Source organism: Symphalangus syndactylus, chromosome 4 (genome assembly GCF_028878055.3).
Source record: "Symphalangus syndactylus isolate Jambi chromosome 4, NHGRI_mSymSyn1-v2.1_pri, whole genome shotgun sequence".
Lineage (NCBI taxonomy): Eukaryota > Metazoa > Chordata > Mammalia > Primates > Hylobatidae > Symphalangus > Symphalangus syndactylus.
Genome location: NC_072426.2, coordinates 18,130,331 through 18,156,165, shown reverse-complemented (window position 1 = coordinate 18,156,165; position 25,835 = coordinate 18,130,331). Strand labels below are relative to the sequence as shown.

Below are 25,835 nucleotides of genomic sequence, written 5' to 3'. Positions count from 1 at the left end.
GCCAAGGGCTCCTCACTTAGGAAACCATAGAACAAAGGGAATCTGGAGAATTCTTACCTGGAGTAAAACCAGAATGTAAAGCTTCATTTTATGTACCATTCCACATGGCACTAAATTCATGGGCATTGAATATTTTTTAAACAGTTATTAGGCATAGAAAACAAATATTGAATAAATTACAGTTGGAAAAGGGAATATGTGATACAAGCAGCACTTTAGGATTTAGACATTACTTACAGAGTGAGGGATTCCAAGTGTATCATAATTTTATCAATTCAGAACCAAATATCAGGTCAAAAGACATGTTTTGGAAACTCTATAAACAGGTCACAGGAATAAGGAAGTTGTAACGTTTGTTCTAGTTACATATACAACAGTTAAATGGGTTCTCTCTTCACCATTCTCTAACGTCATAGGAGCTTTTAGCTTTGAAAAATGCATTGGCTTGGGGCCAGAAATGGCATGGAACAGTGCTGTTCAAAGTGTGACACATGGATCCATATCAGCCCGCTAACTGTTATTAGGTTGTCAATGAAATAAAAGCAGAAATTAAAAGTTAGATTTACAAACTGTTATAGCAATTTGACATAGTAATTTTATGTTGGCTAAATCTAATAATGAACAAATGGGCTTCTATTTATATTTGTTTATATTTTCATTTCACCTTTCTAGCAATTTATATTATATTTCACAGAACTATTCTCTTTTGGATGGGAAAAAACCCTGGTTCTTCGCCTTAGATAGTTTGAGAAGCATTGATGTAGACCATAACTGAGTGATAATTATTTTAAGAGCAGATTTTTTGTTTTTTGGGTTTTGTTTTTTTTTTTTTTTTGAGACACAGTCTTGCTCTGTCGCCCAGGCTGGAGTGCAGTGGCAAAGTCTTGGCTCACTGCAACCTCCCCCTTCCAGGTTCAAGCAATTCTCATGCCTCAGCTTTCTGAGTAGCTGGGATTACAGGCGTGCCACCATGCCCGGCTAATTTTTGTATTTTTAGTAGAGATGGGATTTTGCCATGTCGGCCAGGCTGGCCTTTAACTCCTGGCCTCAAGTGATCCACCCGCCTCGGCATCCCAAAGTGCCGGGATTATAGACGTGAGCCCCCGTGCCAAGCCAAGACTACGTTTCAAAGTCCAAGGTCCATACCTCTGTTAAGATATTTTGGATTAAAGAAAAGCTGTGATGACATCTTAGATTCTTTGAACTCCTTTTTCATAGAATACTCATGAATACTTGAGCCCTCCATGAAAAGGAGGGATCTTATAGAAAAAGTTTTATGAGCTGTTGATTGACTAATTCTATATTTCAGAGTCAAAAATCTATGTCTACTTTGGGTGACTTGTTTCTGCTAAATTTCCTTGAGTCCCTTCTGTCTTCTGATTTCTATTCTATAAAATCATAGCAGTGTCTGATTCCGGGAATGACATGTGGTTTTCATTTTTTCAAAAACAACATTCAGCTTTCCATTACTTGTAATCATTGAAGAGCATAATGCACAGATAGCTAGATGGCAGAAATTTCCAAACTCACTTGTAATTAGCTCTGTAAAACATTTATATACCTTTAAAAAATCGTTCTTCCGAGCTGACATATGTAAAGTTAAAGTTAGCTGGCATTTCTGAGCAGAGCCCAGTAGAAAGCAGTGTGAAGAGCCCAGGCTGAGATGATTTTTTCAGTCTGGTTTTTTATTTCATGGATCTCCAAAGTGGGTTATCTATGGGCTGGTAGTTGAGAGTTGCCTGTACATACAGAACTATCTCTTAACTGACTCTAAAACAAAACAAGGAAGGTGGCTTCAGTCAAGTTAATGAGGGAGGTACCAACCCTCAATGAGCCCCTTTAATCAGAGCACAGAATAATAAATGATGATGGGATAATTAGAAAACAATTTAGAAGGCAATGTTATATCTCTACTTATATCAATTGTTAGTAAATTAATTAAACTGTAAGTGGGTGGCAAGGGTTTTTTTAAGCAAACCCCTAACGTAGAAACTTTAAGGAGAAAGAATGATAGGACTTCTTCAAAACAATCAACAAAAACTGTGCTCTCAGTTATAATTGAAAACAAGTGAAATAGTGTGGATATTTTTCTTCTCCAAATCTAATGTTGAAATTTGATCCCCAGTGTTGGATGTGAGGCCTAGTGGGAAGTGTTTGGGTAATGGGGCTGATACCTCATGAATGGTTTGATGCCATCCTAGTGGTAGTGAGTGAGTTCTCACTCGACGAGTTCACACAAGAATTGATTGCTAAAAAGAGCCTGGGACCTTTCTCTCCCCCAGCTCTTCCTTTCACTTGCCATATGATGCCTGCCCCTGTCTGTCTTTCACCATGAGTAGAAGTTCCTTGAGGCACTCACCAGAAGTGGATGCTGGTGCCCTGCTTCTTGTACAGCCTCCAGAACCATGAGCCAAATAAACCTCTTTTTGTTATAAATTACCCAGCCTCCCATATTCCTTTACAGCAATACCAACAGACTAAGACAGTCAGAAAAAATGTAAAAAACATATATGTGACATGAATGACTTAAAAAAAAGAGAGAGAGATAGACCTTTATAAGATACAATTGGAAGTACAAAAGCTATAAAGGAAAGTCTAGATATTGTTTACTGCATAAAAGCATTTTAAAGTCTGTATGGAAACCAATGCTTTATAAATAAAGACAAAAGACAAGCAATATGCAGAAGAAAATGTTTGTAACATATAAGACAGATTAAAAATGATAATAGCAAAAACATAAGACTTATTATGCACCAGATGCTTATAACATATATGACAGATTAAAAATGATAATAGCAAAAACATAAGACTTATTATGCACCAGATGCTTTTAACATATATGACAGATTAAAAATGATAACAGCAAAACATAAGACATGAGACATTATGCATCAGGTGCTATTCAAGACATTTTACATATTAACCCACTTAATCCTCACAAAGAAGAATATTACCTAATGAAGTAGGTACTAATATTACCCTATTTTGCAGATAAGACAACTGAGACACAGAAAGGTCTCAGCAAGAAAAAAGACAAGGTAGAATTCGGATCCAGGCAGTATGGCTTTAGGGTCTGTGCTCTCAATTACCATATCAAAATGTGTCACTTAAAAAACTTTAAAATGTGAATGCTGTATGCAATGTTAACAATGATGTGGATGATAGCACAGAAGGCAGCTACTCTCACCCACTGCAGGTAAGAATGTAAATTGAACAATTTCTCAAGGTCAATTAGATACGACTTAATGAAAAGCCATAGAATTCTGCATGAACATTTGACCCAGAAATTCCACTTGTTTTTTATGGTATCAATTTAAAATGGATCTTTATTCATTGACACATGAATTTTGTATACCTTAAAAAAATTACACGAAGTTGGTGGCAGTCAGAATCCGGGTGCCGGATTTTAGTTTTTGCTTATTTACAGCACTGCCAGCATGTACTAAAGTATTCAAAATATGACCAAATTTAAGCAACCTCAGATAATGTTTGCTGTTTCTCCCCTCCCTACCAAACCATTTTCTGTTCTTGGGTACACAGTTGGACTACATATCCCAGCCTTCTTGCAGTTAGATCACATGACTGAGTTCTAGTAATGAATACAATTTCTGGGACAAAGCTTTAAAGCAGGAGGTGTTCCACCTCCAAGCTCTCATTTTTCTTTCACTGACTGGAGGCAGATGATGAATTTGAAGCCCCTACAAAGAGAAGGCAAAATGAATTTGTGTCCCTGAGTTGCTAAGTGGAGAAGAAACGTCCACCAACCAGGAAACACCTGCCTCCAACTCTTAAGTGAGCAAGAAGTAAACTTCTCTTTTGTTTGAGCTATTACACATTTTCTGATCTATTTATCTACAGCTTAATTTATGTTTAAATATGTTTTCAACTGCCACTGTAATGACTTAGTCACATATTTAAACTTTGCAGCAGGTCTGTGAAATGTGCTTTGTTTCTGGTCAGCATGGTCACCCGCTTTAATAGTGGCTTCACGTGAGGCACCTTGTGACAGAGGAGCTCTGCCTCTGGTAAGCCGTTTATCTTGATATGTCTTCAGCTCCTTGGTAACAGCTTGTGATGATGATCTTGCAGACTTCTCCAGCTTTTCTGCTGATACTGAGATTGTTCTTCTCAGCAGGCTGGTTCTTGTTCAGCTAGCTAATGATTTTATTGAATCTTTAAGAATCTTGTGTTTGCCTTCCATCATTGCTTTGGCCTTAAATTTTCTTATTTTCCAGCTTGTCCTTAGTGAAGACTGTAGATTTAAGTGAGTTCTTAGGAGATACCAACTACGTTTCTCTGCTTCTCCTTTTTTTGTGGGTGTTGAACTTCTCAGCCTTCTGGACTGCGTAATTAAGAGCTTCATTAATCAATATATTCTTCCACATTGTGACTTAATACTCTTCTGTTTGGCCTCTTTGTTCGCAGCAGCAACCTTGAAGAAGTTGTGGAAGATAATAGCCATTCTTACTTCACTCTGAGGACCACGATGGCATGCAAGGGTGTGCCAAGCACACTGCTATCTTTGGCCATTCTCTCTCACATTAGTACACCTGGATGTGAATGGCACGTTATCTATGTGAGCAGTGATGGTCCCTATCTGGTGGTAGAAATGACGGAATTACACACACACACAAAGCTGAGATTCCATTTACTAGCTCAGTAATCAGAGAATATGTACGACATCCCAGCAAAAAATGTTGAACATGTTCAGATTTCATCGTATCAGCACCACAGTATCAGTCTTACTGGGAAGATGCTTGCATTTAGTTCCTGGCTACTGAAGAAATTTTGCAGGAGTTACAGATAACTTACTTGTCCCATAATAATGAAAACTCTTACAATTATGCTAAAGAAAAATACTTAATAACACGGTAAAAATGTTTATGATGTCTTTTAATTTCAAAAGAAGGTTATAAAAGTATTACAGTATGATCTCATATTTATAAGTAAAATATATATTATTTCATTAGCAAATAAATATTAAGCCCCTACTATGCACATACCAATATAGATATTGGTATTTGTGTGGGTGTGTGTGTTACAGCAGATTTTAGTTTTCTTATTTTGTATTTTCTGATTTATCTACAATGAATTTGTATTAATTTTCTAACAAAACATCACTATTAAAATAAATTTTTTTTGAATTATAAGAAAAGGCTAACGTCATAACAATGAGGTTGTATAGAATAAACTGACAACACAGAAGTTATTTTGGCCCTGTGTTCCACAGTGACTCACCAAATATACCCTGCACTGTTTATTTTATTTTTTTCTATTTCACTATTGAAATGAACAGATGCATTTCACGTCACATGGATCTCATGGAAACATGCCAAACATTTTCTTAGCAACCAAACTCCTGTCTTCTGGGCTGTGCATGATTAACTAAAACAGCCTGTTGACGGCTTAAAATAAACCTGCCTTTTCCATTTAGCATTTTATCAAATGAATATAATTTCATTTGCTGATGAATTTAGTTCAGCTTCAAGAGAATTTTTCTTTTCTTCATGGGGAGGCTGAAGAATCAGAACTGTCATACCAAAGAATGAAAAGCAAGCCTAGAGAGAACAAGACAGTCTGATGTTGACATGGGTAAAGTAAAAGTATCTTTGTCAATGTTACCAGCACCCTCCCTCACCCTCTGTTTTATAGGGTGGAATGTTGATTTTAGTTCTGCTTTTGCATTATGGTGTTTACGTTGCTTGATTACAAGCATTAATTTAAATGACTGCTGTGGGGATTACTATTGTTATTATACGTGAGCTCTTGTCTTATTTTGTTTATTTCTAGCACTTGAGTATGCCCTAAAATTTAATTAGATTCATCTCTTAGGATAGTAGACCCTTTGCTGGGGTTCAGAAGTAAAGGGACTAGATGGTATAATCCGTCAAGGGAGGAGGGATGTATATTATCAGGAGAGTCAATGTTTTCTTAGAGGATGTGACTCTGCAACTTGGAATGAATGGATATTCTGTTTGATGAATATAAACTATATCTCTGTGTCTATGTGTACATGTAGACACTTTGCATCCAAAGACTATAGGAATATTTGCTAAATAAGAAAGATTTAAAGTTTCTTTAAAGACTAACAGCTTAAAAACAAAGTCATCTATGCAGTTAAACCAGCATGTATCTACAGAATCAATGAGAGGAAGAGGGTTGGACTGGATATTATATAGTCCATGCGATTTCCTCACTATCTTTTACTTGTGTCCTCATTTGGAAATAGGCAGTGAAAAACAGCACTGATGGCAAATTGCAACACTATTTAAATTTCCACCTTATTTTCCCCAGGGCAAATTCTTAAATGTTAATCATCATCAGGCAGTCAAGTAGACACTTTAGCTGCACATCGTTTTTTATTTTTCCTGGGGAATAAAGGCACAACAAATATAAAACATATTCCTGATAAATCCGCTCTTTCTGATTGCTGCTCTATTTACATTTTGAGAAATAATCTTGATGTATTGTCTTTAACATTAGACATAATCAATATAAGATTGATAGACATTTTACATTAAACATTGTAAAAATAGCTGCTCCCACATTTCATATTCTTCTGCTACAAGTCTGAATTCTTCATTACTTAAACGAGGTTATGATGCTGGTCGGCTACTTTGGAAAATGTCACTAGCTTCTTCAGGTTTGTTTCTGAAAGTGTATTAACATTTTCAAAACCTGATTTCTAAGTTGAGAAAAATCCAACTGAAAGATGTCACAATGACTATTTGAGACTAATCCTACTGACGGCATTACTTCCTTTATGGAGGTAAGACTTGATAACTAGCATTCTCTCCCACTAGCCTACAGAGAAGGTTTCCTAAAACAATACTGGGAGCTTCTTGCAGGTGCTTAGAGCTTTATTAATTACACTCAGCTGGGCCGAGGGAAACTAGAGATGAAATCTAGGAAATATTCCAGAGTCTGGCATGTGAGCAATCATAAGCAGTTCATGGAAACCTCAGAGTGTCTCAGCTTTCCTGCTTTATATTCATTAATTTCCTTTTCTCATATTAATAAAGGTCAATGCTGTTCGTGCCTACCTTATCCATAGAAGGGAGCTTGATCTTGAACTGAGTCATTCCATTATATTCTATTTTTTAATAGAAAACTAAAATCTTACATTTGGGGATGGCTTTGTTGTCAGTATGCTTGGTATAGCTTTGTCTTTTTCTAATGAATAGCCCTTTACTTTATTCCAAAAGATCATATGTTTCTTAGAGGCATTTTTGTTCTTTAGTTAAAATTACGTTTTACTTTTAAAACTCAATTTAAAAATCAGTAGTTATTTATTGATGGCATGATATTAGTTGCTGTACTAAATCCTATAGATGAATTAATTCTCACACTGACACTAGGAAGTAGAATCAGGTCTTTCTGATGCTCTATAATGAAGTGAAAAAGAACACACCACACCCACATTAAGAATAGATTAAATGTCTTAGTTAATTAGCCAAGGAAAAAGAAACCTCTCCAAGGCAGGACCAATACGGCCTGACTAACAAGGGTTTCCCTGGTCTCTGCTCCCTGAGAGAGTCCACCAGGAAGGTCATATCCACAGATAGTAAAGACCATCAGTGTCTAAATGTCCCTGATAGTAGACCTACCTCCAGCTTTCCAGGCTTCCCAAATAATTACGTCTTCACAACCCAAATTATTTTCCAAATCCCATGTTCTTATAATTACAGCAGATTTCAGAACATTATACCTTTGCAGTGGTGTTCCTTAAAAATGAGGTATATAATTTCCTTTATATAGTGAAATAAAAATATAGTTCATTTTCAATTTAAGGACTAGGGGCAACTAAAATCTGGTCATTTGAAGAACTAATTTCTCGTAAAAAGATGAGGAGCTAAAGTACAGAGATTTGTTAATATAGTATTGGAAATTGTCAGGATAATTTGGGAATAGTTCTTTCTAGATCAATGGATGGATTGAATAAGAACATCTTTGACTTATGATTCTAAAATGTGGTACTATATTTTTGCAAATTTCATCTTGAGGAAATACTTTTCTGTAAGATTTTCTCCCTAAAGCTAGATTAGCTCTCCAATGGGAGTATCCGTACTCCCCGGAAGTCTGGAACAAAACAGGCAATACTTTCTCGGCTCTGCAATGGTATACAATGGTTGCCTAAACAAAAAAGGGCAAGGTTGTCTGGTACTTGCATAAATAGATAACTAGAAAGATATAGACATGGGTATGCATAGATGTGTGTGTTTGTATGTGTATGTGTGTGCATACAATTAAGAAGCCTATATGTATATGAATATAAGCTTATAGATATACATACATATAAGCTTCTTAGTTCCAAATATAGTAACATAAAGAATACTTCAGTTATTAGGAAAAGATACTCCTTCAATGCAGGCTCTTGGGTGCACTAATTCAGTAGCTACTAGCTATATGTGGGGCTATATAAATTTAAATGTAAATTAATTAAATGTAAATTAATTTAAAATTCATCTTCAGAGCTGCACTAGCCACATTTCAAGTACTCCACATATGGCTAGCAGCTACCATATCAGACAGCACAGACGTAGAATCCTTCCATCATTGTGGGAAGTTCTACTGGACAGTGTTGGTCCAGAAGTTAAGGAAATATTTTTAAAATGCATTTAATTAGGGCTTGTTAGTCTTATCCTTTCAATAAAGTCTTCTCTGAACTAATTTCTGTTGTAGATTACTAAAATGGGCTATTTTATTAGGCTGTTCACATAGTTATTCAACTTCTAATTAGAGGTTGATGAAGTTCTTTCATTTATGACAGTATCATCTGCACCACATTTTCCAACTGCATTAAGAAGTTACATGATCTCACAGAAAATAACAAAAGACAGAGAATTTACTCCACAGTCTAGAATATATAAACATAAATATATGTGAGGGGTGTGTGTGTGTGTGTGTGTGTGTGTGTGTGTGTAAGTTTGTGTTGACTGAAAACCAAAGTTGAGGACGACGTGCTCCCACACGGTAAAGTGAAATGCTAAACATACTACTAGCTTATCTCTGCAACCTTCTCAAGAAGAGTCCAGTTAAGTCCAACAGGGACTTCTGGTCTGCATAAGGAAATCATTAGAGAAGATGTTTTGAAGAAATGTCTAAGAGCAAGGAATTACCAGTGGCTCTCAAAGATTCTGTTTGCAAGTGGCATACTGCTCATATTTCACTTGCCAAATCAAGTCATGTGACCAAACCTGCCATCAATGGGGTGGAGAAGTATACTCTTCTCACAGAGAGTAGCAGCAAATAATTAGGGACAATAGTATACCCGTCACAAGGCCCTTTTGCTACTGATAAACATCTCACTCTCTGTATTAGTTAGGGTTCTCGGGAGAAACAGGACCAGTAGGATGTACATATATAAGGAGATTAATATAGGAATTGGCTCACATGATTATGAAAGCAAAGAAGTCCCATCATATGCCATCTGCAAGTTGGAGAACTCCGAATTCAGACTGTAATTCAGGTTGGGTCCAAAGGCCTGAGAAACAATAGGAGCTGCTGGCATAAGTCCCAGAGTCAGAAGGCCAGGAACTCCAGTATTTCAGAGCAGAAGATGGGTGTCCCAGCTCATAGAGAGAGAGAGAGAGAGAGAGAGAATTCGCTCTTCCTCTGCCTTTTTGTGCTGTTTAGGTCTTCAACAGATTAGATGATGCTGCCCACATTGACGAGGGCAGCTCTTCTTTACCTCAGTCCACTGATTCAAATGCCATTCTCTTTCAGAAACACCCTCACAGACACACCCAGAAATGTTTTACCAGCTATCCGGGCATCCCTTAATGTGTCAGTCAAATTGACACGTAAAATTAACCATCACACTCTGTCTTCTATGTATCTTGTTATGATATAGCTGGTTTCTAGATGGTGTTCTAGATGGTATTTTTATATCTGCTTAGAAAAAGGACCCCTATTTTTAGAACAACTGAGGTATCTGGTTCTTCAACACTTTCAACAATAGACCGCTGTGGTTTCTTGGAGTCTCTTATCACCCTTGACCTAGGCTCAGCTGCACTGGTTACCCTCCTACTGTACTCCGAATCTGTAGAATGCATAAAAAGCAGAGAACACTTTGTTCATTACTCTGCCTGTTTTAGTGCCAGAGATCCTGGCCTGTAGTCGGAAGTCTGGTAGGGAACAATTTGGACAAACTGAATAGAAGGTGTTATTTATGGCCATGAGGACAGAACAAGAATACCTGCCGCTGGAAAGCTTTAGATGATGATCATGTTTTCTTTCTCATTAGCAGGGTGTTTCAAAGGCAGGTGGTGGTCACTTTATTCATTATAAACAAATACTACTGAGTCTTAACTTTTGGAAGAAGCTTGTATTAATCAACACAGCACCCAGAAATGACACCTGTGAGACAGGTGTTTTTATCTCCATTTTGCAAAAGAGCCAGCAAAACAAAGAGAGGTTAAGCGACTTGCCCCGAGCCTCAAAACTCTTAAGTGCTAGAGATGGTGTCTGAGCTTGAGTCTTCCTGATTCCAGATTTACACATGGATCTGGTGAGCATCTTGCTACTCATATCAACAAGTAGCATTTGTCAGGTGGTATACTGCATTCGCCAGGCCTCTTGCCAAAGGCATTATCAACATTGGTTGATTTGTCTTTAAAATCACCCTTCAAAATAACTATTATTTCCCTCTATTCTATAGCTAGGAAATTGAAGCTTAGAGGGGTAAATAGGGTGTGAAAGATTACATTGCTAACAAGTGTTGGAGCCAGAATTTTAAATCAAGTCTAACTCTAAAGCCACTGTTCCCACTGCTTACTAACCTCTACTGTTACAGCTTTAACGCTTAGCATCTGCGTCCAAAACTAGGGGTGCCCTGAAGTGGAGAAAGGCAGTATAACTGAAGTCATACCAGAAAGGCAAGTAAAAAGAATACAATTACTTGAGTAAAAATGCATGGTATTGGATGATGGTGTAGGTTTATGGTGGAAACGAGAATATTAAAATGAGAATTACAGAAGAAAATCACTTAATCATGAACTAGAAATGGATTCCTGTCCCTGAAGCTCTTTTGCTCTCTCAGATCTAATTTTTGTCTTAAGCATGCTTATTTTGATTCTAATCCAGTTGAAGCAAGCTTATAATTAAAGTGGCATTTACTACATTGGACATTTTTCATACTGATTAGATAGGAGTGTCTAGGGCAGCGAAAGGCCCTTGGGATCTGGGCACATCCAATGTCTTGATCACACGGTAGAAACAGGCAGCCAAAATCCAGCCTTGGTGGGAGACAGTCTGAGTCAGAGGCATTGTTAGATGATAAGCCAAAGCGGAAGCCAGGGCGCTGAGTGCACCCGGAGATACTCATTGCCGGGAGGCTCTGTGTTCATCTTATTTTAATCAGTTGACCATTAAAAGAGAGAGAAGAAAAAATGAATGAAAAATCATTAGGATGACTGAGTCATATGACAATTGTGTGCAACTCAACCATATCTAATACTAAAACAAGAGGTATTCTGATGGAAGTTAGCACACAGATTGACATGAGTTGTCATTTCTGACACTTAGAACCAATCTTTTTCTAAAGAACTGCTACCTCTCAAAATGGTAGGATATGAAAATGAGGCCCTAGCTAGATCAACTCAATGGAAGCTAGTATATGATTTCTTAACTATTTCAACTAGAAGTATGTACCAGGCTGTCACTGATGTCCAAATAACCCCTGCAATACTTAGACATCCTTCCACAGAATATTATTCCTAATTCATATATTTCTAGAATGATGCCCAGAATTTAAAATAATAGCTGCATGCCTTGCTACTCATTGTAACTGAGAATGTAAATGTCCTTGGATAGCTGGAAAAATTGGAGAAAAAATGATAAAGGTTTTTCTTCATGACAATCAGTTCTACAGACATCTAGCTCTGCCAGAATGGAGGCAACCATTTATTGTTGATTGAGCAGTGGAAGCCATGGTTCTGGGTTTAAGGAAGACAGTGTTCTGGCCAATAGGATCTAGAAAGTGCCCTTGGAACAACTGACTTTCCAGGATGTTAATATACTCTATGGCCACTGACAAAAATATGAAGGATTCTGGGCTTGATTTTAAAGAAAGAGTGAATGTTCACCCTCACTTCCTAGAATATTGAGTAGAAAATCAAAGGCTTTTCTCAAATTTTCATTCCTCTCTTTATTCCACTCTTGGAGCCTGGTTGTAAACCTTGGTGTACTGTACTATGGTGAGTCTACAGATGGATTGGGTTGTTCAGAATCTTCCCTTCTGTAATACACTACTACTTTATATAAAGAATGACCCCAATCACAGGGTTCTTATAGATCTTTAGAGGAGAATTTAAAACTATGGGGAAAACAGTAATTTTGTCCCACTACAAACAAATCAATCTGTGATTTGTGTATTGAGACTCCCCTAGAGAGATTTAGGCAATTAAGAATTGGAAACCCTTAATTAGAATGAAAAAAACTCAGCGATGGTAGATGGAGATGCTGATGAGTTCCAGAAGGGCTCTCTGTGTGTTGAGAGCTGGGTAGTCAACATGCAACGTAACATCTAGAGTAGTGTGGAACATTTCATTACCAAACACTGTAATCATGCTCAGGGCTCCCCTGGAGTGGCTCATCACGGGCCCTGACCTCAGGGTCCTATTTCTTCTGGTGTGGTTTGGGGTGTATTTAGTGAGTAAATGACCATGCTTTCTCCCAGTGGAACTAAAGAGGGCAGGTTGGATACAACAGCTTCTAGAGCTGGCGCTGGACTTTGTCAGCAGTATGGCTTTTATGATCATCGATCATAAGCAAAGAAAACCTGTTTCTATCCCTCTCTCTGCCAGGCATCCCTCTAGCGTCTAGGTTTCCCCTCTGCAGCTAAGTGGTGTACATAACACCCTTTCTATGTGCCAGGCTATGTCACTGTAAGGCCCTTCTGATAATGATAAACAGCTCACTCTCTGTATTAGTTAGGGTTCTCCAGAGAAACAGGACTGTTAGGATATACATACAAAGATATAAGGAGATTAATATGGGAATTGGCTGTAAGCAACTATAAGCGGTGACATAGCCTGGTACATAGAAACAGCCTCCCCTTTTCTCTGCACTTAAATCCTTCCTGTTCTTTAACAGGGAGCTTGGACTTCACCTCCTGCAGACAAATATCTACATATTACCCTCCAGTTTATTTTTTATTTTGTTTATTTAATTGTGACTTTCTTCATTGTACTGTAACTCCCAGGGTCCTGAACATAATTCTAACAAGAAGCCTTCAATTAAAATGGAGTAATGGCGAGGTACGTTTGAGATACTTGCTATTTTGGAATCTAGGAAAGCAAATGTCGATGGGAAAACAGAAAAGTAGGATTCAACATCCAGACTTTTTAATGGTAAAGATTCCAAAGAAAAGGCTGTGTTTAGGAAAATGAATGAATACTGTTTAATTATACATAGAAATCTAAAAATAGGTGAATGAGTATATACATTGGAGAGAGTGACAGAATTAAAAGTAAGACATCTGCAAAGTGATAGAGGAAACAGAACAGATAATCTGGATATTATAGGCCAAAAGCAACATAAAACATCTAATAATGTTTTGAGTATAGTGGAAAAATCAACAGTAATCTGAAACTTTCTGTTCTTTTGCAATATGAACAAATTTTATTTCATTGTTGGATATTCTCTCTGTCAGCTTTCTAAAATGATCTGGATATATTACTGACTTTTCTAACTTTATTTCCCCTGCTACTAGTATTTTATGTATTACTCTGTGGGCATTTTACTTATATTCTTGCCTACAGGGAATAATTTAACCTAAATATTAACATTAGTCATTTGAGCATAGTATTTCATGGACATTTTTATCCCTCTGTTTTTTTAAGATCATCCATTACTTTTATTCTGTTTCCTGTGTTGACGTTTTTCATGCTGTTTGCAATAATTTTCAGTAGGAAAAAAGTTTAAATGCATACAGTGACACTTCCATGAAATGGAATTTTCAAAGACATTTGTTTCTTGAATCTGTTGCTACGATTTTAAAATAGGAATGTTATACCCAGGAAAATATGCAATGTGGGAGCAGGACATATTTTACCACTGTGGGTATGTTCAAATTTCTAAAAATATTTTTGTTGTCTTTCTCTTTTTAAAGTTTGACAAGAAAATATTTGTGCATTCAAAATTTTTTTCCTAGTTATTGAGTTGTTTTTTCTCATTGTTCCTTGATGTCATCTCACCTAAGTATATGATTTCAGTGTGTTTTCTGGTTGGACTCCTGAGAGATGGCAACGTCAAGCAGGTTTATTTAGCTGTGTGATGAACAGAACTGCAGGAAGCAAGCAAAGGCTGTTAGCAGAAACCAGGAGAAGATCTTTAAAAGCATGATGAGCTATGTTACACACACCAAGGGCACAGATAAATTCCATTTTGCACCATCCTCAGAGATATCGCTGGTAGGTGGTAGAGGGTTGAGGAGTCAGAGCGCTAGTCGAGGATCAATGCAGCAGCAGCAGCGTGGAGGTGAGAGAGCCGAGGATGCCGGGAGCCCCCTGGTTCCCACGACTGACGGAGCAGGACCACCGCCCTCAGCCTCAAGCTGTTCCCGCAGCTTGGAAACTATCGGCTAAGCTGGCCCAGAGTATGAGAATTTTCTAAAAGCTGTAGGGAGACAGTCCCTTTAGTCCATGGGTATTCCAGTCATTAGATCCAAAGACAAGCTCAGCTTCTATTTAAAAAAAAAAAAAAAAAAAAAAAAAATAGCAGATAGCTGCAGGGTTAGCTCTCCCCGCAATAGCTGTTCACATTGATTTGCTTCATAGATTGATGGCTTTTGGCATTTGCAACCCTCCTGAACAACAGAGGAAAAAACCCAGTGGCTGCGCCAAACTCATAAATGATGAACGAACGTGGGAGACACATTTGGTGCCACACTGACTTGCAATGGATAACAGCATTTAAAAGTAGTAACAGCTGGATTCAAGTTTTTAAAATTAGGGCTGTATTATTAATGGGGGAATTGGGACACTGGGAGTCTGAGAGGGAGATTTAAAAGCTTATTTTAAATGAATGGGCTTTCTGCTGTACCTTGGGATGGCAGCCACCAGGCGGACATGACACACGGCTCTGGCCCCTTGTCAGACAGCTTTTACTTAGCTGGATTCAGCGTTAGACCTTGGTATGCAACGAGCACACTCTAACGAGGAGTGGCACAAAACCTCTTTTGTATTTATTGTGGGGATTTTGTAAAGTATATTGTCCAATAAATCTCATACCGTCTTCTTCATGAAGACATCCAGGAGAAATTCCCCACACACCGTACAGACAGAAAAAGCTATGTTCTCCAGAGAAATGATGCTCTTCCCCTTCATAAACACTCAATCTTGTGACTGCCAGAGTTTCCCTCCTGCCTTGGTCCCGGTGAAGCAAGCGACTGGGTTTAAGATTAGAATGGGACCTTCTGTATACACTGATATTCAATACTTTTATTCCTGGCTTCACTTTGCTTTCTTACCCTTATTTTTCTTTTTCTCCTATTATATGCATTTTTGCAATGAGGAGGAAGATAAACAGTCAGTACACATTTTTTAGTGATAAATTATCATTTAAAATTTTTCCCAAATGACAGTATAGTTATAAAAGAAAATATCCTTAATTTTTAAGAAATGCAGACCCAAGTATGGATGGGAGTGAAATGATGTGCAACTGTGATTTGCTTTAAAACACCTCAACAACCAAAGGGGTAGATAAAGCAAGAAGGGAAACATTTTGAAAATTGAATATAGGTGGGTTTTTAAAACTATCCTTTTTAACTTCTGTGTACGTTTAGGAATTTTAATTAGAAAATGTTTTCCATTTGGATCAAATTTTCGATATAGTGGGAGGCCAAGTTTCTTGTCAACTTGACAGTTATTTCCATCATAAAATGTTGACTAGTTTTTCACATATTCTTCTGAAATTGGTTTAACTGTTTTGTTTTTCTCCCCCTGCCTTGTCAGTTGAAGCTTCAAGTCATACAATCTAAGACAGAATGAAGGCGGCAAATCTAAACTCCAAGGCTACATAAAGTGTGCCATTCCACAGGCAGAAACACTCACATGTGCTTAGAAATGCTCTGCTTTCCTCCTTGATTACCCAAATTCTCACTCTGAGCTTCTATTTCTCCAGATCTAGACTCAGGAATTTAATATCTGAAGACTCATATAGGGCTGATCTGCCCTAACTTGCAAAATTTCATGCATATTTCATACTTACACTCTTCATATGTCAATGGTGCTATTGAGTTTGGTTACTTTCTCTATCTGTGTGGTTTCATCACCAGTTTATTCACCACTATATAAAACTTAAGATTTGAGATAAGAACTGGAATTTAAACGACCGTTAGGAAAGAATGTATCTTGGTTAGAATATAAGAGTCTGAAAAGTCTGCTGTGGGTGCTAAGCTGGCTACTAGGGGAAATGCTAACAGAAATTTGTCATATGTCTTCAGAGTATCGTCTGGCAACTGATTACAACAGAGTAAGAGTAAAACAACATCTGCTTCTCTCCACCTCACACTGATAAAATGGTTGAATAAATGCACTTTGCTTATGGCACAGGGGACTTCATCTTTCCAAGTGTTTTCATACAATGCTCAAGGCTAATTCTTTTGGTCCTGATGTTTTATTTCTTAGCACCTGCTGGATCAAGAAGCACCCACAAGGATCATTTCTCAAAAACGTCTGAAACCATATCTATTCTGACTATGAACCATGATCACAATTCAAACCCTTAGGCTACTGTTCTGATTGTTTTCAGCATTACCCACTAACTTTTGCTTTCTATTTCCACATTCTGTATTCTGGGGGCACTTTTTAAACAGAGTCTGAAAGTGCTATTCTTTTTTTTTTTTTTTTTTTTTTGAGATGGAGTCTCTCTCTGTTGCCAGGCTGCAGTGCAATGGCACGATCTCGGCTCGCTGCAACCTCTGCCTCTGGTTCAAGCAACTCTCCTGACTCAGCCTCCTGAGTAGCTGGGACTACAGGCGCACACCACCACACCCGACTAATTTTTGTTTTTAGTAGAGATGGGGTTTCACCATGTTGGCCAGGATGGTCTTGATCTCTTGACCTCCTGATGCATCCACCTCAGCCTCCCAAAGTGCTGGGATTACAGGCGTGAGCCACCGTGCCCAGCCCGAAAGTGCTATTCTTATCATGACCTACAGTGGTAATATTTCACTTAAAAATCAGTGCTATGCCCATTGCTGGTTAACAAGCTTTGGAGAAGTATTAGGTTGAACCATAGAAACTGCCACAAATGGTCAAATATTGAAAATTTTATATGCTTCAGCTCATAGTCCCTTTCACACACTCTCTCTTTCATATTTTTTTATAATTTTATTTTTTATATGACTTAATGGGCACATGCTGATTTCTTGGATGTCATCAACACTCCTGAGCCATGAGGGTAAGATCAGAGCTGCAGGAGTCCAGACACATACTTTGTCACCTGCCAAGTGAAAGACAATGAATGGAGTTGCCTAAATTTTTCAGTGAACTTTTTGGTGTCTATGTTGTCTAATTTTATTCCCTTTCTTTGTGTTTAAGAAAGATCTAATACCCACATAGAATACCAAGGCTATTAAACTCTAAGCAGATTACCTACCTCAAAGCTTAAGATCCTGTTATCATAGGCATCGTTTCTCAAATTTATATAAATGTACATGTGATGGAAAACCAGAAGATGCTTGCTTGGTAAACATGGTCAGTTTTACTCAATGATGAATGGTTTCAGTCGTCATTTTTTTGTATTAAAGGAAACACAAATATACTAAGGAGTAAAATGCAAACACTACATGGATTTTTAAGATAAAATCTGACACTTGAAAGGCATGTTCTGCATTTAGGGCTATTGCCAGCCCCAGGACCATAGGATGAAGTTTTACTCCGTCTGCCGGTAGAGGAAGTTTAGTGGAAGGTTTGAGAACCTGAGCCCTGAGTGTAGGAAATGCATAGAAGCAGCAAAGTCTGAACAACACTGAGAACTACACAGTAAAATTAGCACATAGGATTTATTATCCTTTGTTGAATGAGTATATGAGTATATGATGCTGCTGCTGCTGCTGCTGCTGATGACAATGACCACAATGATTTAAAAAAAAAAAAACTAATATTTTTGGAGTTCTTACAATGGGCCTAAGTATTGGTGCACAAGTATTCCAGGGATTGGCAAACTACATCCTGCAGGCCAAATTCAGCCCACTGCCTGTTTTTGTAAGTAAGATTTTATTGGAATATAGCCACACCAAGTCATTCAGGTATTATCCATGGCTGCTTCCACTCTATTTCATACAAGGGCATACTTGAGTAGTTGCAACAGGAGACTACATAGTCCACAAAGCCTAAACTAGTATCTGGTTCTTTACGGAAAAAATTTGCCAATTCCTGTATTAGTGCATTAATTCTCATAACAAGCTTATGAGAGAGATTCTAATATTACCCTCATTTTGCTGATGAGAAAACTAAGGCACAGAAAGGTTATTTAACTTACTCAAAGTAAAAGAGCAAGTAAGCGGCAGGGCAGTATTTGAATCCATCAGTCTAGTTCTAGAGCCCATATATCTGAAACAACTCACTATAGAGATCTTTCTAGATAAGGGAAAACATATTCAAGGTCACTTTAAAAAGATAGGCCCGGCCGGGCGCGGTGGCTCACGCTTGTAATCCCAGCACTTTGGGAGGCCGAGGCGGGCGGATCACGAGGTCAGGAGATCAAGACCACGGTGAAACCCCGTCTCTACTAAAAATACAAAAAATTAGCCGGGCGTGGTGGCGGGCGCCTGTAGTCCCAGCTACTCGGAGAGGCTGAGGCAGGAGAATGGCGTGAACCCGGGAGGCGGAGCTTGCAGTGAGCCGAGATTGCGCCACTGCACTCCAGCCTGGGCGACAGAGCGAGACTCCGTCTCAAAAAAAAAAAAAAAAAAAAAAAAGGTAGGCCCTAAGTTGACAGCCTCCTAGTATATGCTGTTAATATATCCGTAACTAGAAAAGCAGGTGCCAGATTATGAGGATGGTGAGCAAGAAACCTGGAACATGGAAAAAATAGCATCTGTCTTAGCCAGTTCAGGCTGCTATAATAGGGCACCATAGATTGGTGGCTTATAAACAACGGGTATCTATTTCTTATAGTCTGGAGGCTGGAAGTCCAAGGTCAGGGTATGAGATGGTTTGAAAGTTTGTCCCCTCCAAATCTATGTTGAACAGTGATTCCCAATGTTGGAAGTGGGGCCTGGTGGGAGGTGACTGGATCATGGAGGTGAAGCCCTCAGGAATGGTTTAGCACCATCCCCTTGGTAGTAAATGAGTTCTCCCTTAGTTCATGTGAGATCTGGTTGTTTAAAAGAATCTGGGACCTCCCCCTTCTCTCTCTCTTGCTCTCATTCTCACACATGATAACACTGGCTCCCTCTTTGCCTCCTGCCATGATTGTAGGCTTCCTGAGTTCCTTACCAGAAGCAGATGCCAGCACCATGCATCCTGTACAGCCTGCAGAACTGTGAGCCAATTAAACTTCTTTTCTTTTTCAATCACCTAGCCTCAGGTATTTCTTCGTAGAAATGCAAAAATAGACTAACACAGGGTACCAGCAAGGTTGGGTTCTGGTGAGGGGCCTCTTCTAGGTTGCAGAAAGCTGACTTCTCATTGTATCCTCACATGGCAGAAAGCCAGAGAGGTAATTGGGGTTCCTTTAGGGCACTAGTCCCATTCATGAGGGTTCCATCCTCATGATCTAATCACTTTCCAAAGGCCTCACCTCCTAATACCATCACATTTGGAGTTAGGATTTGAACATATGAGTCTGGGGGGAAATATAAACATTCAGTTCATTGTAGTGTCTAAAAACATCACAGCCCCATCCACTTGATGCCCACTCCCCATGTGCCACGGGAAGTTCAAAGAATCCCGAAACATCTAAACAGAGCCCTTAAAAAAATATTAAAAACCATTAAATCATTAAAACTCTTGCTCTAGCCAAAGCTGTCTCTTCCTGAATATGATTTGCAAATCCCAATTCCATGTTTGTGCATTCCCTAAGTTGTTGTATTCTACTCTTTGCCCTCCCAATACCCACAGTGAAAGTGGGAGGAAATTCAGACATTATCTGAAAGAATGTTAGTAATGATGGGGAGTGTCAGGTTTACACTGGGGTGACCATGAAAATGCCGTTCTTTTAACGTCGTATTAGAGATTCCTAGAAAGCAAAGGTTATGACTACTTAGTGAATTTCTTCAGCTCTTGCAATGTGCATGCAAATACATAATAAATACAAGAAATGATCTTGTGTTCAGGCTTCTGTCGAGTAGAATGCCCTGTTAATTGTTACTCCATACTTCTGTAATAATGGATCTCAGAAACTTGTTGAGGTTGCTTCTTAATTATCCAAAACCTGTGTTCATTATAGTTTTTTTTTTTTTTTTTTTTTTTAACACAAATACACTTTTAATTGATCTCAGATAAAAACTACTCAAGGAAGGTCAGTAATCGTTTTAGCTCCTGATCTGTGAGAGCCCTGTGGTGAGCAGCCTTGAGGAGCTGGGTTAACTGGTTATTTTCCCTAGTTTCCATCACCTGCAGTATTAGAAAAAACAAGGCTCTGTCTCAGTTTAGGATAAACACGTGGCTGGCAACCAAACCCAGTCTCTTACATTCCTTGTTTTTTCCTTAGCTCTTCTACTTTGTTGACGTAAGCTTTCATGGCCTCTTCCTTGGTAGTCCCTTTCAGCTCATTCCAGGCATCCCACTTGGTCTTGCCTCTGAAGTCCAACATCCCAGGCCATTCTGTATTTATGTCGCCTACAGTTGCTTGTTTGTAGTGGCCATAGAGGAACACATCTTATCATCCCCTGGCGTGGTCTGAAGGTGTTTAACGTCTTCCACAGCTTTCTCAAACTCAGCCCAAGACATCCTGGCCAGCTTGCAAGGACTCCAGGGAGGCTGTAGAGGAGGAGAGGAGCAGGAAGCAATCATCATAGTTTTAAAATTAAATATGTATACTCTGCCTAATTCTTTTAAAGATGCACTATATATGTGTATATATAGTACTATTTTCTTTTAAACTGGTGACAGGTTCCTTAAAACTTGTTGATAGTTTTCTGTCTCTGATAATGGAGATGTCAGCTTACCTTTGGAGCTGGCTTCTTTTTCGGGGTGGGTGGGGGAATCCCTAAACAGTTCCTTGTGTGATATAAATGTAAAGGAAATAACCGTCCATGAGCTGATAAGGGGAGATAATTGGATCTTTGTGGGATCTAGACCAGGACTCTGGCCCTTTGAGTAGATGGTGTCTCACAGCCCTCCTCAAGGGAGTGTCCAACTCAGACTCCCACTCTCAAGTTCAGAGTTGTCAAAATGGCCTGATGGGCCTCCAAAGCCCTGGTGAAGATGACCAGTAAAGCTAATTAAGTCCAAAGATAGAATCTGTGATAAGGGAGAAGAGTCTGCACTGGTGACCCTGATTCAGTGTCAGGGCCTTAATCAGATGGAGGAAACACTCATTCTGGACTTAGTGCACAGCTGATACCAAAACTTCCTTGGACCAGTACCTCCAGCACTGTGGGTGTATCCTGAGGAAATGACTGAGGTTGTGATTAGATTACACATGGCTGATTCCTAGACAACTCGAAATCGAGGCTATATGTCTTGTGGGACACCCATGGCTGAGTCTGTGGAGAAAGGGGTAGTTCCCCAAGGAACATATTGGTTATTTTGCCAGCAAAAACACAAATGAATAGCAGGCAAACAAAAACAACTGATTACACCATAAATACTAAAAATGATTTCCCCCTTTTATAAAAGGTAAGCAAATGCCTATGCCTTTCTCAAGTTCAAGAATGATTATAACCATGCTTCCATTTCCAAAAGAAGGAAACTGTACCCATAGTGACTGTATAGAAAAAGAAACACAACAGAGGTGCACAGTCATAGCTGGGCTGAGTGCCTGCACACACCCAGCTGTTCTCTTAAAATCACAAAGCCCGTGGAAGTTCAAGACTCTGTTGTTTTGGCCCAAATTACATATTTCAACACTTTATTGTTTGCTTTTGATGTCTGGGTTAGTAATTTTTATGCAAAAAGGACCATCCGGGAAAGACATTTTTTTTGTGTCTCATGTGGGTTCTTTATGGATAAGCAAAAATGCTCATTATTTAAGCAAAAATGTTTTTAATATGGAGCTGCAATGATGTTGTGAATAAGGAGTTACATCATTGTGCTATCCACTTCTATGCCCAGAAAAACAGAAACACATTGCTTTGTATTCATGAGGAAAGTGTAGAGATCACTGCAAGAAATGTGTTTTAGAAATTGCCCCAAATATTACTCTAGAATACGTTCTATGTTATTAAGCTTTGTTATAGCATAAGGAAAAAAAATGCTTCGGTAAACTTTTTCAAATGATCTTTCATAACATTACAACATTTCTTAATATATTTTTAAGCCAAGAAAGCCACATATACAATATTAACTAGGAAAGAGTATTTAAAAAAACAATTCTTAAAAATAACAGATTGGCATAATCAAATCAGGTGAGTTCTCGTGATTACTGAGAAATAAAACACCCGGATTTAATAAATCTTAAAGCACTTAACCATGTAATAAAGCACAGAGCAATGGAAGAAAATGTGTAAATTTGAAGTCTCATCTAATTTCAAGTCACAAAATGAGAATCACACAAAATACTCTTGCCTTCCTGGGCAGAAATGAATACATCAACACTGCAGACTCTGACAGCGTAGTAGCTATTAACCCATTGTGGATAAACAATTAAAAAGCTTGATTACCAAATGTAAGATAATGTAAAGTAGCACTCTTCAAATGAGTCTGGGTATATCAGAGTACATGCCGACTTGCCCTAAGAGACCATGTTGGGTGGGGTCGGAGGGGGTGGCTTTAAAGAATCCAGGTTCTTAAGTGAATTAAGGCAAGAACAGAAAACCAAATACAGCATGTTCTTCCTTATAAGTGAGAACTAAGCATTGTGGGAGCTAAGCATTGGATACTCATGGACATAAACATGGGAACAGTAGACACTGGAGACCACTAGTAATCTACCTATTGGGTACTATGCTCACTGCTTGAGTGATGGGATCATTCATACCCTAAACCTCAGCATCATACAATATACCTATGTAAAAAACCTGCACATGTACCCCCGAACCTAAAATAAAATTTGAAATTATTAAATAATTTCTTTAAAGAATCCAGGTCCTTACCCTCCATATGTTCTCTTTCCTAAAACACACCTGCCTACAGGATAACCCTCTGGTAGTTCTCCTCTTATCTCTCACCACTATCAGCTTCCTCCCAATGTACTCAAGAACAAACCTTTTACTCTTCTTGAATCCAACTACATACATTTTTCCAGGGTGGAAAAACCCCTCATCAAACCAAAGGGTTTAAAATGTCAACATTGAAATATGACATATTGGCAGAGGAAAAGAAAAGAGATTATCAATAAGAAATATTGAAGGCCTAGGTGTGTTATTTTATACAAGTGACAAACTTATGAAATAATTTTTTATCAAAGATTTTTATCTATTTAACTAGAATATTTAACTGGAAACCATGCTAGGAAGTTCCAGTGGGTTAAGATGTGTGTTCTCTCTTTATCGTTACGATTCTCAGTAGTGAGAATGAGCTTGATAATTTGCATTATTAACCTGCATCATGGCCTGTGTCTCAGTTGCATATATGCATGATTTCAAGGAAGAAGCGACAAAAATGTCTATGCTTACTTGCATCGTTTTTCCAAAAAGACCATTTACAAGAAAAATCATCTTTATTTTATTTAACGGAGACACAAATCTCCTGCTCACTGTCACTCCTCGTCATTGTGTTTATTCAACTATTTGATGTTGTTTTGTGATACATAATTTATTTAATAGCAATCATCAATTTACTTTTTGCAAACTCTACAATTACTAGGGACTCAATACCTTCTCTTTTCTTTGCTGGTAATTCCCAGTAAACTGCACTCTTTCAAATAAAACATTTACTTAGGTATGGGTGTATGATACCCCCTGCCCCCTGTAGAGAGGGGACTGGCTCATAGTGAATCTTAGGCTTCTATTGTCCCTTGCTCCCTATCTGTAAGTAATAAGCCTTCTTCATGGAACTTGTATGTGACTGTTTTATCTCACTGGATTCAGACAAGTTGGTAACCAGTGCACAGTGAACCTGCGTCACACTATTGGCTTAAAACAATCATTTAACTCTCACAGTTCTGCTGTTCAGGAATTTAAGCAGTGCTCAAAAGGGAAAGCTCATTTCTGCAACATGTGCATTGACTGGAGAATCCATGATAGCTTTGCTCACATGTCACGTTTCTCAAATGTTTGACTGAAGTGGCTGGGACCTGGCTGATCCTCTCTATCTCTCCCTTCATAGGCTCTTATACTCTGGGGCCTCTTTCTGCAAACGCTCTCTCTGTACATGAATTCTTTATATAGCTGCTTGTTTCTTCTCTGAGCGAAAACAGAAGCTATATGACATTTGAATGTCTGGGCTCAAAAATCCAAGAATATGACTTCTGCTGCATTAAACTTGTCAAAAAAAATCACAAGTTCAGTGCAGATTCAAGGTATGAGTAAACAGATGTGCTCTCTTGGTCAGAGAACTGGCAAGTGCATGAATAATTCTTACTGGCTGTAGTTACATACAATCTCCCACAGTCTGCCCTCTGGCCACAAAAATTCACATTACTTCTATATGCAAACTATAGTCAACTGTTCCAAAGACTCCCAAAGTCTCAACAAATTATAATATCAAATCCTATGCCCAGTATCTCTTGATCTACATTGGGATCATACAGATGTGCATGAAATTTCATAAGTGCAGCTCCTTTTGATATGAACTGTGAAGCAAAAATGCAAGTTATCTGTACCTCCATGCCCAACAATATAATGTGAACACAGACTAGAATAACCACATTAGACATTGATTTATAAAAGGGAGAAATGAAGGCACAAAGCAGTCACTAGTCAACAGAAATTCTGAAATACAGCCAGGCTCATCTTATCCGTGTCCCCTAATCTGGAGGCAAAGAATGTTTCTTGATTCAGGTTCAGTTTTGCTGTATGGAAGTGATTACCTAATCCATTGCTTCTAATAGCTTATAATTCTGTTTGCAGGGCTCTGGGCTCCACCCTCTGAATCATATTCCTTTGTTCACAGGAAATTTTCCATGTTTGCCATCATGTAGCTGTCCCAGTCTACCTTTTGCAAAGCAAGTTGAGGACCCAGAGAAAAATGAAATAAAAAAAAAAAGACCTTTTTTCATTTTTCACCTTCCATGTCCTTTTTAGTTCAAGCTGATATAATACCTTAAGAAATTTAATGTGCTTCCTGTGTATCAAATTCTAAATCCGAAATCCAAAATAAATCTTATTATAAGTGAAAAAGTCACACATACAAACCTCTTCAAGACAAGCCCCTCTCTAATGCAGGCTTTGAGTCAGAGCATTGTGGAACAATATTCTTAAAATTCTTACAAGCTGTTTTGTCTAGCTGAGAAGGTTGATGAGGCACTGAGTTAAATTAGGGAACTTGTAACCACACTGTTGATTTGATCTTTACACTAAGGCCATGTTTTATTGACAATGTCCTGAATTCCATCTTTTTCCTGGGGCCCTTTCTCACTTTTAGAACATTTTTCTAACTCAAGAATGTGGGAATGAGAAAATATTTTATTTTCCAACTCAGCAAGTCCTCAGTTGGAAATATTTTCTCTACATTTGACTTGAAAATGGAATCATTCCTGTTTAGTCAATATCATTTTTGCCGTATCTTATAATATGTAGGTATAAGAGGCTGTATTAGTCCATTTTCATCCTGCTATAA

General features: G+C 38.3%; 1 long non-coding RNA gene and 1 pseudogene across 3 annotated transcripts in view; one reads left to right on the top strand and one right to left on the bottom strand.

Annotated features, from left to right (window-relative positions):
• The first annotated feature begins 5,338 nt into the window (after positions 1-5,338).
• LOC134736446 (uncharacterized) overlaps positions 5,339-25,835 on the top strand; it is a 65,179-nt gene continuing 44,682 nt past the window's right edge. For 2 of the 3 annotated variants that reach the window (XR_010120446.1, XR_010120447.1), the window contains exon 1: positions 5,341-5,592. This is a non-coding gene — a long non-coding RNA (uncharacterized lncRNA). Of the gene's footprint in view, positions 5,593-25,835 lie in introns of all 3 variants that reach the window. The other variant, XR_010120445.1, reaches the window with a different exon arrangement.
• LOC129480432 (acyl-CoA-binding protein-like) overlaps positions 19,770-25,835 on the bottom strand; it is a 38,065-nt pseudogene continuing 31,999 nt past the window's right edge.